This window comes from Gossypium raimondii, chromosome 3 (genome assembly GCF_025698545.1).
Source record: "Gossypium raimondii isolate GPD5lz chromosome 3, ASM2569854v1, whole genome shotgun sequence".
In the NCBI taxonomy this organism is placed as follows: domain Eukaryota; kingdom Viridiplantae; phylum Streptophyta; class Magnoliopsida; order Malvales; family Malvaceae; genus Gossypium; species Gossypium raimondii.
The window spans coordinates 46,518,615-46,528,954 of NC_068567.1; the positions used below are offsets into that span (position 1 = coordinate 46,518,615).

At 31.9% G+C, this 10,340-nt stretch overlaps 1 long non-coding RNA gene across 1 annotated transcript; it reads right to left on the reverse strand.

The window, feature by feature from the left end:
* Window positions 1–1,944: 1,944 nt before the first annotated feature.
* LOC128039818 (uncharacterized) lies at window positions 1,945–7,416 on the reverse strand. The gene is made up of 5 exons (XR_008194504.1): window positions 7,257–7,416; window positions 6,584–6,641; window positions 3,138–3,205; window positions 2,987–3,030; window positions 1,945–2,151 (listed from the first exon to the last, which is right to left on the reverse strand). It is a non-coding gene; the product is annotated as an uncharacterized LOC128039818 (long non-coding RNA).
* Window positions 7,417–10,340: the final 2,924 nt, after the last annotated feature.

The window sequence follows — 10,340 nt, forward strand, 5'->3', positions numbered from 1 at the left end:
TGAAAATAAGAGACATATATTAATTTTTTAAAATTTTATTAATACTATCAGTCCATAATATAACCAATTAAAATACTTCTATTAAACCGAGAAAAAAATAAAAAAATTAGAAGTCGATCCATAATTGCGACAGTGTATTGATACTATCAATCCATAATATAACCAATTAAAAGTCAATACTTCTATTAATCCGAGAAAAAATAGAAAATTAAATTAAATCGAGAAAAATTACAAAAAATTAGAAAAAATTGATGGGGTGTTTAAATTCAAACCTGGGTATTAAACTAGAGAAGCCAGCAAGGATAAACACCAGGAAAAGTTATAAGAAGAATGGATAATAATCATTATTCTTAAAAAGAAAAAAGAGTTGCAAATTTTCAATGGAACTGTTTTAAAAAAAATGGACAAAGATTAGTGATGTTTTGAATATAAAAAAAATTGGAAAATATATTAGAATGAATACAGAAAAGTTGGCTTAGCTTCAAAGATTATATGCAGTATGTAAGGTCCCATTTGAAGATGGCATAAGATATGGCACTGGAATCTCAAACTAAGTAAAACAAATGACCTTACATTCATGCTCAAAACTCTAAATATGATGACAAGTATATCAGAAAAGTAAAAAATACATATATCATGTTAGGTAGTGTCAAATTCATGGTTGGCCAACAAATCAAAGGCTACTAATTCCAATTCTTTAACCCCCCCCAAGGCAAATCAAGCAAAGCAAACAAGGTACCAAGTAATTGTATGTCACTCTTGTACATAAAAATTACTAGCACTCTTGTACATAAAAACTAAATTAAATTTCATTAATGCACTTTCTCTTCTTTTGGCGAATATTTATATTCAACAAAAATGGCCTAATTAATCATTTTTTGGACATATTATGTAACGACCCGATAGTCAGGGGTGTTGGAAAGTGCATTCCCGAGACTCCGTTCCCGAAAATTAGACTCGTAAATATTTAATAAAAATGTTTACGAAGTTAGTTGTGTAGTTAATTAGATTTTGATTAAGTGAATTTTGTAGAATTAAGAGTTATTAAAGTATAAGGATTAAATTGCGTATAGAGTAAAAGTTGAGTTATAAATTAAAATTAATTAAAGGAATTAAAATAGAAAATATACATTTAATTTTAGTAAGTGGAGGACATTAATGAGTTACATTATATATATGTTAACTTATTATTATATATTTATTTAAGTGATATATAAATAAATATATTAGTTAACGTATTAAAACAAAACAAAATTTATTCATTCTTTATTTTCTATACAAGCAAAACAAAAGTTAGAAAAGAGAAAGAAGAGAAGAAGGGTTAACCCACAGATATAGGGACGTTAAGGTTTAAGTTCAAAATTGGTTAGTCAATTTAGTCCATTTTCTTATAATTTTATATTTTTAGAATTTAGGTGTTTTGAGTTACCCGACCCATGTTGAAATTTTAACATTGATTAAGATTTTAGATGTTGTTATTATTGAATAGTTTTAGTATTAGAGATTTAATTGATAGATTTTTAAGTTAGAAATGGAAAAGGATTAAATTGTAGAACAAATTGTAAATTTTGAGTAATAGGGACTAAATTGTGAAAAATTCAAAATTTAAGGGTTTAATTGAAAATAGGGAGTTAAATTTAGCTTAAAGTGAAATTAGTATAAAAATATAGGATTAAATGTGAAGTGTCACATCCCAAACCCGGTTTAGACGTTATGGCCGAACCCGAGAATGTTACGAAGAAGGGTTTTGAAATCAATCTTATTCGTGTTAATTGTTACCAAAAAGAGTCCACGTTTTAGAAAATCACATTATTATACTCTTCTAAAACACCGTCATTTGTTTGCCTTTTTAAGTAAAACGTAATTTTGCAGCAGAAGTTTGAAAGTCATAATATTTGAAAATCAAGCTTGTATTTTCAAAACATTGTTTGCGTAAAACCGTGGTTTTGTAAAACGTGGCAGGATATAAATAAAAAATGCATCCAAATCCAAAAATTATAAACAAAACAGTCCAGAGAGTCCCCAAATTACAAAGCTCTCAAAGAAAAATCTAGAAAAAAAATTAATTAGATTATTAGCTAAAAATAGTTTCCATACTAGTGGTCACCACTGAGCCTCCGTCGCACAAACCCGCCTATGCCTAAGGATTACCTGAACAAGTCAAACAAACGAATGTAAGTTTTCAAAACTCAATGTGTAACTCAACGGAAACATACATGCATATAAATACAGATTTCTCACATAACAGAACAGATACGGACATAGGCTTTAACAGAATCAGATTATACAGAATCATGCAGATATGTAAAGTCCTACCCCCATGCTCTACACACCATCTCCGACCATCCCAAAACACCATGTGGGGTATAAAACACCCACCCATCCCTACACACCACATAGTGTCTATACGACACTTATTAGAATAGATTGCAGCCATGCTACCAGTATATTGGTGAAATGTCGCCTCACAGAATACTTCCTCCACATAAACAAATCCCACCCCATACACAGATAGAGATAACAAATAAACAGATATATCAAATTCAAAGTGTCCCGCATGCTCAAATACAAATATTACATATGTTTATACAGAACAACAAATCACACGTATTGTATTATACAGTACTCAAACCAATCTATCAGAATAACAAATTTCATGCATTACGGTTTGTTTTACCCTTATCGACCCTATGGAAGGCCCACAGTCGATTAGAATGATGTGTGTGACCCTAAAAAAATACTGAATTTTGTGACCACATGCTCGTGTCGGCCCACATGCCCAAATTGGCCCTTCTCATATGGCCCAAACGGCCTAGCCCAAGGCCCATACGCTCAAATCGGCCTAGGTCGTGTGACCCACATGACCACACACTCACCCATCACACGGCTGTGTGTCGCACACAGCCGAGCACACGCCCGTGTGGAGTCAACAGACCACTTTTTTGGCTTTCACCGAACATCATTTTCTCGCATTTTCGTTACACACCTGATTTGTTTTTACTGGGAACACAATCTCAAGACAATCGGAACCTAAAACAACATTCCAACACCCAATATCAGTAAACATTCACAAAACTCAAACACCAATTATCGAAAATGAAACCTCACAACAACATTCAAAGTATTTGCCCACTTACCGACAATGAGCCAAAAGTACCCCGCACTCAAATCGTTGGAGAAGCATCGATTGCACCTTGACTTTCCTCTAGACAAGAATTGACGAGAATTAACGAGAATTCCCATTAACAACAACTAAAAGAAACCGTAAAACTATACTTATTCAAACTTTTCGAAACGGACGAAATAGGGATTTGCACAAAATATTATGTCAAACGACAAAAGAGAGTAACCTTGATTTTTAGTTTGAAACATAAGAGAAGAGGAATGGAGAAAAAAAAGAAGATTGTGTAGAAAAAGGGAAGGAAATAAAAAACTTACGTGAAAAACAAGAGAGGAATTTTCTTCTTTTTTTTGTTTTGAAAACAAAATTAACTAACTAAAATTTGAAAAAAAAAAACTAAATCCCCTACTAACACTCCCACTAACCACACAATCCCACCAAATTTGACACCTCAATCAACATCCAACTAGCTCAGAATTTTAACTCCACCCAAACTCTATCAGACAACCGAAATAAAATTAACATCCACGCTCACACAAGGATTCAAACACGAGACCTTCAGTAAGCTAACACCTTACCACTCGAAACAGCAAGCTCATTCTGATAGGATTTGACCAGAAATAGAATATAAGCCAAACTGCCAAGGAATAGGCTGGGATAAAAAATAACAAAATTTCCAAAAGTGGGACTTGAACTCAATACCTCAAACACACAATCAGAACTTAGCCACTGAATTAGATACACATTTATGACAAAATTCACAGAAACAAAATTAAATAAATCAGGGCGTTACATGAAGAATAAAAATTAGTCCCAGTTTAGGGACTAAATTGGAATTTAAGCAAACATTGAGTAAAAATTGAAATATGCAATGTGAATTTGAATTGTGTTGTATTGATATATTTTAATTGTTTTAATTTCGTAGCTAACGTCGTACCGGAATCCTCAACTAAAAAAGGGAATGATAAAATTGACGTCGAATAGCCCGGAATCCATGGTTTGTGTTTCTATAATCCGAACTAACTTGTAAATTATTGCATTTTGAATTATTGCATATGGTAAGCATTGGAGGTGAGAATTAATGTGCTTTATAATTTAATTAAATTCATAGTTGATTGAATTGGATTGATTTGGCATATGTTAAGAATGTATTGAGTAATTGAAATTGAAACGAATATATGTTTAAATGTGATAATGTGCAAATATGAGAATTGGATATTGGTTGTATTTGAGAAGTGAAATAAAATCCAATTAACTGTATCAAGCTGAGTCGGATATAGATGGCATGCCATAGGATATGAAGAGTTCAAGGATTTCTTCGACTTCGAGTTGATGAGGCACTGGATGCCAATTTGCTTCGGTTTAATCGATGAGACACTGAGTTTCAATTTATATAGTGCTGGGCGCAGTTATTACTTTAGATTTATCCGATGAGGCACTAGGTGCCAAACTGGTGTGTTGGTTGGATCCGTGTATTTGTCTGAGTCCGAGTCGTGATAATAGGGGTAAATAAATAATAAAGTTTTATATTTGATATTGAAATGGCATGGTATGTGAAATGGAAACTAGATAATGGATTGAAAAATGGAATATGAAATTTGTTGTGAACAAATGAAATATATGAGTTATGTGCTCATGAATTGAATATGAAATGAGTTGTGCCATTGTATAAATGCAATGTTGATTGATATATGGAAAGCTATTTATATAGCAAGTGATGTGAATTAAGATATTTGTTAAAGTCAAATCAAGTATGAAATCATTTGAAAAATTGAGTACAACATGAAATGATGTATTAATATGCATGAAATTGAAATGATGATATCTTGTAATGGTATGCTTAGTTAATAGTGTGATTGAATAGTTCAATTTGAGCATTCATGTATTATTATGTCTTTAAATGTTCAGATTATAGAAATATCACTGAGTTTTACTCAGCATACAGTTTTGTTTCCCGTGTGCAGGCTAGGTACTTCTCTTTTGATCGCTGACTCAGCATCCAACAACAATCTCGACCTTAAATGTGGTGATGTTTACCTTTTGTGATGGCATGTACCTAAAATGTCATAGTTGATAGTTATTTTGTGGATGGATTGTAAATGTAGTTATAAGTTTAATGTTGGTTTGAGTATATACTATATGTTTGTGTTTGAAGCCATAATTTGGCATATTGTTTTGAATAAATGCTTGTTAGGTGTATGTGAACCTAAGCTTGATGTTTTAGGTAGTTATAAACTAGGCTAAATTGGGTGATTTCGGTATGTTTTAATCTTTGATTTGAATGATGCCTTGTTGATAGGTTTTGATGATATAAATGTGGTACCAATGAGGGTACATTGGTTAGGAACCTAAGATAATTGTTTTGGCATGTTTGGAGTATGTTTGATCGTATTTCAGATAGGTTAATTGATTGGTTTTTGAGTTGATTAACGCCCAAGCAAGTAGGAAATGGTAAACTTGTTGTTTAAGGTACATTGTAGGTCCACATGGCTAGACACATGGGCGTGTGACTTGGCCGTGTGAGACACACCGCTAGGCGACACAGCCGTGTGTCGTCTGATGATTTCTTAGGCAGCAATTTAGCTAGCACATGGCCGGGCACACGGGCGTGTGGCTTGGTCGTGTAACCCAAATCAAAAAGTTACACAGGCGCAGACACGGGTTGGGACACGACCGTGTGTCCCTATTTCGAGAGTTACACGACCTAAGACATGGGCATGTGTCTCAGCCATGTGACCCCTACAGTTGAATTTTTCTATCTTTTTCCTCAATTTTTCAAATGTTCCTGATTTAGCCCCAAATCGTTTCTTAAGTGATTCTAAGGCCTCGAAGGCTTGAATAAGGGACGATATGTATGTTTAATGATGGATTTTGTTATGATTATTGAAATGTTTTGAAATGAATGATTTAGTTTATGTTTATTCAGTAATTCTTCGAAACTTTATTTCGGCGACGGATACGGGTCAGGGGTGTTACATATTCTCATCGCACGAATCACTTGAATCTGACTTGGATTTCCTTCTACCTTCAATAGGACACAAACAAAGAAATAACCGAACACAGATTTCATTTATTCAAAAAAAAAGTATTAGATTTCACTTTTTAACTCAAATGAATCAAGTTCAAGAAAAATAGCCAAAGAACTCCATCTTTTATGTGACATGAATTTATGATTTTTATCGTTAGATAAAAGATGACACTACTTTAAGCACTACGCTTTACAGTACAGCTAACTTATTTCAATTAAATATCATTATAGAATTCAAACATTTATTAATCTAATAAAATCCCATGACAAAACACTCTTCTACAATCACATTCAGATGATTACCTAAATAAAAAATACTACTCAAAAACCAAAACGTGATTTAACCAAACATAGAATTAGAATACTAGATACCCAAATAACAATATTTGAGTACCGACATTCAAATTGAAGCTTTCTGATGGAATTTCGGTTACCTTTAGAAGAAAAGTTACACAGCTGAAAAGATGACCTTAACACCCCTCTCCCACAAACCTGCAAAAAGGAAAAAATGAAAAAAGTTGATTCACGGTTTCATATATATATTTCTACTATTACTAAACTACCTTTTTTTTATATAAAAAAATGAACATAGTGCAAGAAAATCAAATTAAACATGAGAGAAACAAATGATATGAAGTTATGGAAGAAAATAAAGAAAATGGTAAGGTTTTTAAAACCTGTGGAGCGAAGAGAGAACGTCTAAGAGATGAAATATTTCGAAGAAAGCTAGCCATATTATGCAAGGGAAATGAGCCTTGTTTAGAAGTATAAGATATGGGAAAAGAAGAAGAACAAACTAGTTGTGATTAGATGTTACTTAATTCCATGGATTAAAAAGAGAGGAAAGAAATGGACAGACAAACAGATAGACACGAAAAAAATCAGAAAAAAAAAGAAATTAAAATGGGAGAAGAGATAAGTAGATGAATCGACTGCAAATCTGGGGAAAATTTTAGAAGATTAGAGATTCAGATGGAGATAGAGATAACCCTTTTAGCAAAACACATATTTGCCATTTCCAATTTCAAGACTTTGAACCAGTCTTGTTAGGGTTACTAAAAGAGGCAGAGAGGAAATCGAAAGGAATAAGGAAATCGAAAGGTTTACCTAAGGGAGGACTACTGCTGGCCGAAGACGAAGGAAGCAAGGGAGGTCGGGACTGAGATTGAGCTGAGTGAGAACTTTTCTAGCATGAGAAAATAGGAGGGTAAAATGGAAAGGAGACCTATATTCAATAGTTATTTAGTGAAAAAGAAACGGAATAGGAATGCCTCTTTCTATGCTTAAACACAAAATTGGGTTGTAATGGAATAAGACCATAATGGGCATTCCATTAAACCAAACTATGGTTTCTAGTGGGCCCACAGAATTGGGTTGTAATGGCTATGCCATTACACCCAACCAAACATGCCATTGGTTTCACTAACCCAATTTTCGGGATGTGATAAAAATTGCTCCCTAAAAAAAATATCGATACCTTTCATAAAGTATTGATACCCATACAATTTTTATCAATACGTTTTTCAAGATCGATACAAAACTTGCTTACTCACTTTAAACAAAAAATTGAACAAAAGCAAAAAGTATTAATACTTTTCAAAAAGTATCAATACCTATTGTATTTTTTATGGATTCCATCTTTGATATCGATATTGTTTTTGCATTCTGACTTGATGATTTTTCAAACAATCATAAAAAGTATCGATATCTTTTACCAAGTATCAATAAAATGTCTTTGGTATCGTTGTAAGCCAAATTTAACGATCATTGAATCAAACATTAAATGATAATAGTATCAATGCCTTTTGTTGCAGGTGAATTTAATGATCTGGTATTTTCATCCCCAACGACTCTATTAAATTCCTCAACAACCACAACGGTTGGAAATCAATTAGAGGGTATAAATACTAGCTTCTAAAGGCTCTACCACAATAAGTGAGATTACAATAGATCAAGTGATTCAAGATACATAAAAAATCTATTACCAATCACTTTGTGCTTCAATTCTTTATCTTCTTCTTATAAACACTTGTGAGCATTCATTGTATTTTCTACTAGCTCAAGTGTTTTTCTTGTATTTGTGCTTAATTGGAAACATCCTAATCTTGTAACGATTATTTCTTTGTTTGCTTATTTGTTATTCTCTTTGAGAAGGTTGATTCTTAAGGTTTGGGTAGAAACCTTAAGCGAGTTGCAATCTTAAGATTTGTGTAGAAATCTTAAGGGAATTGTTGGGTTAAACCTTATCCTTAAAGGTTGTCAAATTAGTGAATTTAGGAAAATCCTTAGTTATGGAAAGTTAAGGTAGTGGAGTAGGCAATTGGGGCTAAACCACTATATATCGTCGTGTTCATAGTCTCTATTTTTACTCTTTGCTTCCAAAATTTAAAAATGCCAATTCACCTCTTCTCCCATTTTGGCTATTTCCGGTGATCAATTGAGCTAACATCAAGTTTCATTCGCCTGAAGAACATCCCAAATTGATATTATAGAGGCTTGTGAAATTGACTCTGATGTCATTTTTTTTACCTAAAATATACAAAATAGACCACAAAATTTTCTTTTTCAAACTCAATTCAAATAAATTTATTTAAATTATTTCTCAAAACCCAAATTGTAAAAAACAAGTTATATTCTGATTTTTTTCTTTTCTTATAACAAAAAAGGTAAGTCAAGAAATAGAAGAGGTAAAAAACAAATAACCAATAATTTTGCTTAATGTTTTTATTTTCTTCTATATTCTTTTAAAGAATGGGCATTGGATATTTTATACAAATAATACAAAGAGAAATTTTAGAGGGTTTAAAACAATTTTCCTTATTTTCTCTCACTTTATCTACTTTTATTTTTATTTTAATTTTTAGAATTTTGTAAAAGAATTTCATTTTTTTCATTTTATATATAAGCGAGGATCAAATTGATGAAATTATAAAAGTTGAGTACTAAAATTGTTATTATACCAACTAAAATAGTGCTACTTAATAGTCAGGTGACCAAGAAAAACAATTTCAAGACTTACCTATAATTTAGTGATTAATGGTATAAGTTACCCAATTTTATATATAGTTTCTAACTGCTTTTGAATTATTAATTAGTCAATGTAAATTGTTAAAATATATTAAATTAGGTTTTTTCTTCATGTAATGTATTGTATGTATTAAATAAATTACATTTTTTAAATAATAAAGTTTGTAATGTTTCATTAATATTATGGTTATGCGATTAAAGTATAATAATATATAAATTTATTTTTAAAAACATGATAAGTGATATTAGACTGGATTTAAGTAGCAATATTTTGAAATTATTTTTAATACATAAATATTATAATAGTAGATTGTGTGAAAATAAAATTTTATATATAGTTTGTAACTTTTTTATAATAGTTTCTAACTTAAATTTAATTATTAATTAGTGAATGCAAATTTGTCAAATAGGCTTTTTTTTTTTTTAAGATATGAAACAGTTGACAGGAAAACACTTTTAGCTGGAAGAGTTTTTGCTGACATGTCAGGGAAAGCGAGTCCAGTTGTACGTGTTTTATTTGAAATTTTTAGAAAACGCTTCCAGGTAAGTGCACTTTCTGTATAATTATTAGAAAAGTTTGTCCAACTGGATGCACTTTCACACTCTCTCTTCAAAATCGACTTATTTTCCTAAATCTTAAAAAAAAAAACCTATTTAACCAAATTAAAAAAAAATGCAATTTAGCCAGGGATGTTTGGTCTTGACAATAATGAAACCTTGCGTAAAAGATGCAATCATTTCCTTGATTACTAATGCCTTTGCTCGATTGATTGTTACAAGACACAAATAAACATGTCAAGCTCCTGCACCTGTTTCTAGAATCCACCATTGCTCTTCTTCACCTCCTTCACAATTTACAGACAAAATCTATGATCTTCCCTCTGCCTCTCCAAACAAATTCCTATCGTTTCCTTCTTGTGTTCAACTTCATCATTTAACCTAGAAACCAGCTGACTTAGTGTATCGGAATCTCGATTCCAGACATAAGTTCCCATCGCTGCAACATCAAGCTGCTCCTCAACTTTCCTAAGAAACCCACATTTCAAACATGGAAGTTTCTTCAATACCTGCTTTTTCTTCTTTGAAAGCATTTCTGGGACGAAGCCCAGAATTGCAGGCGCCATTAACAATGCTGCAAGAGTATTTATTTATTATATTTTACTA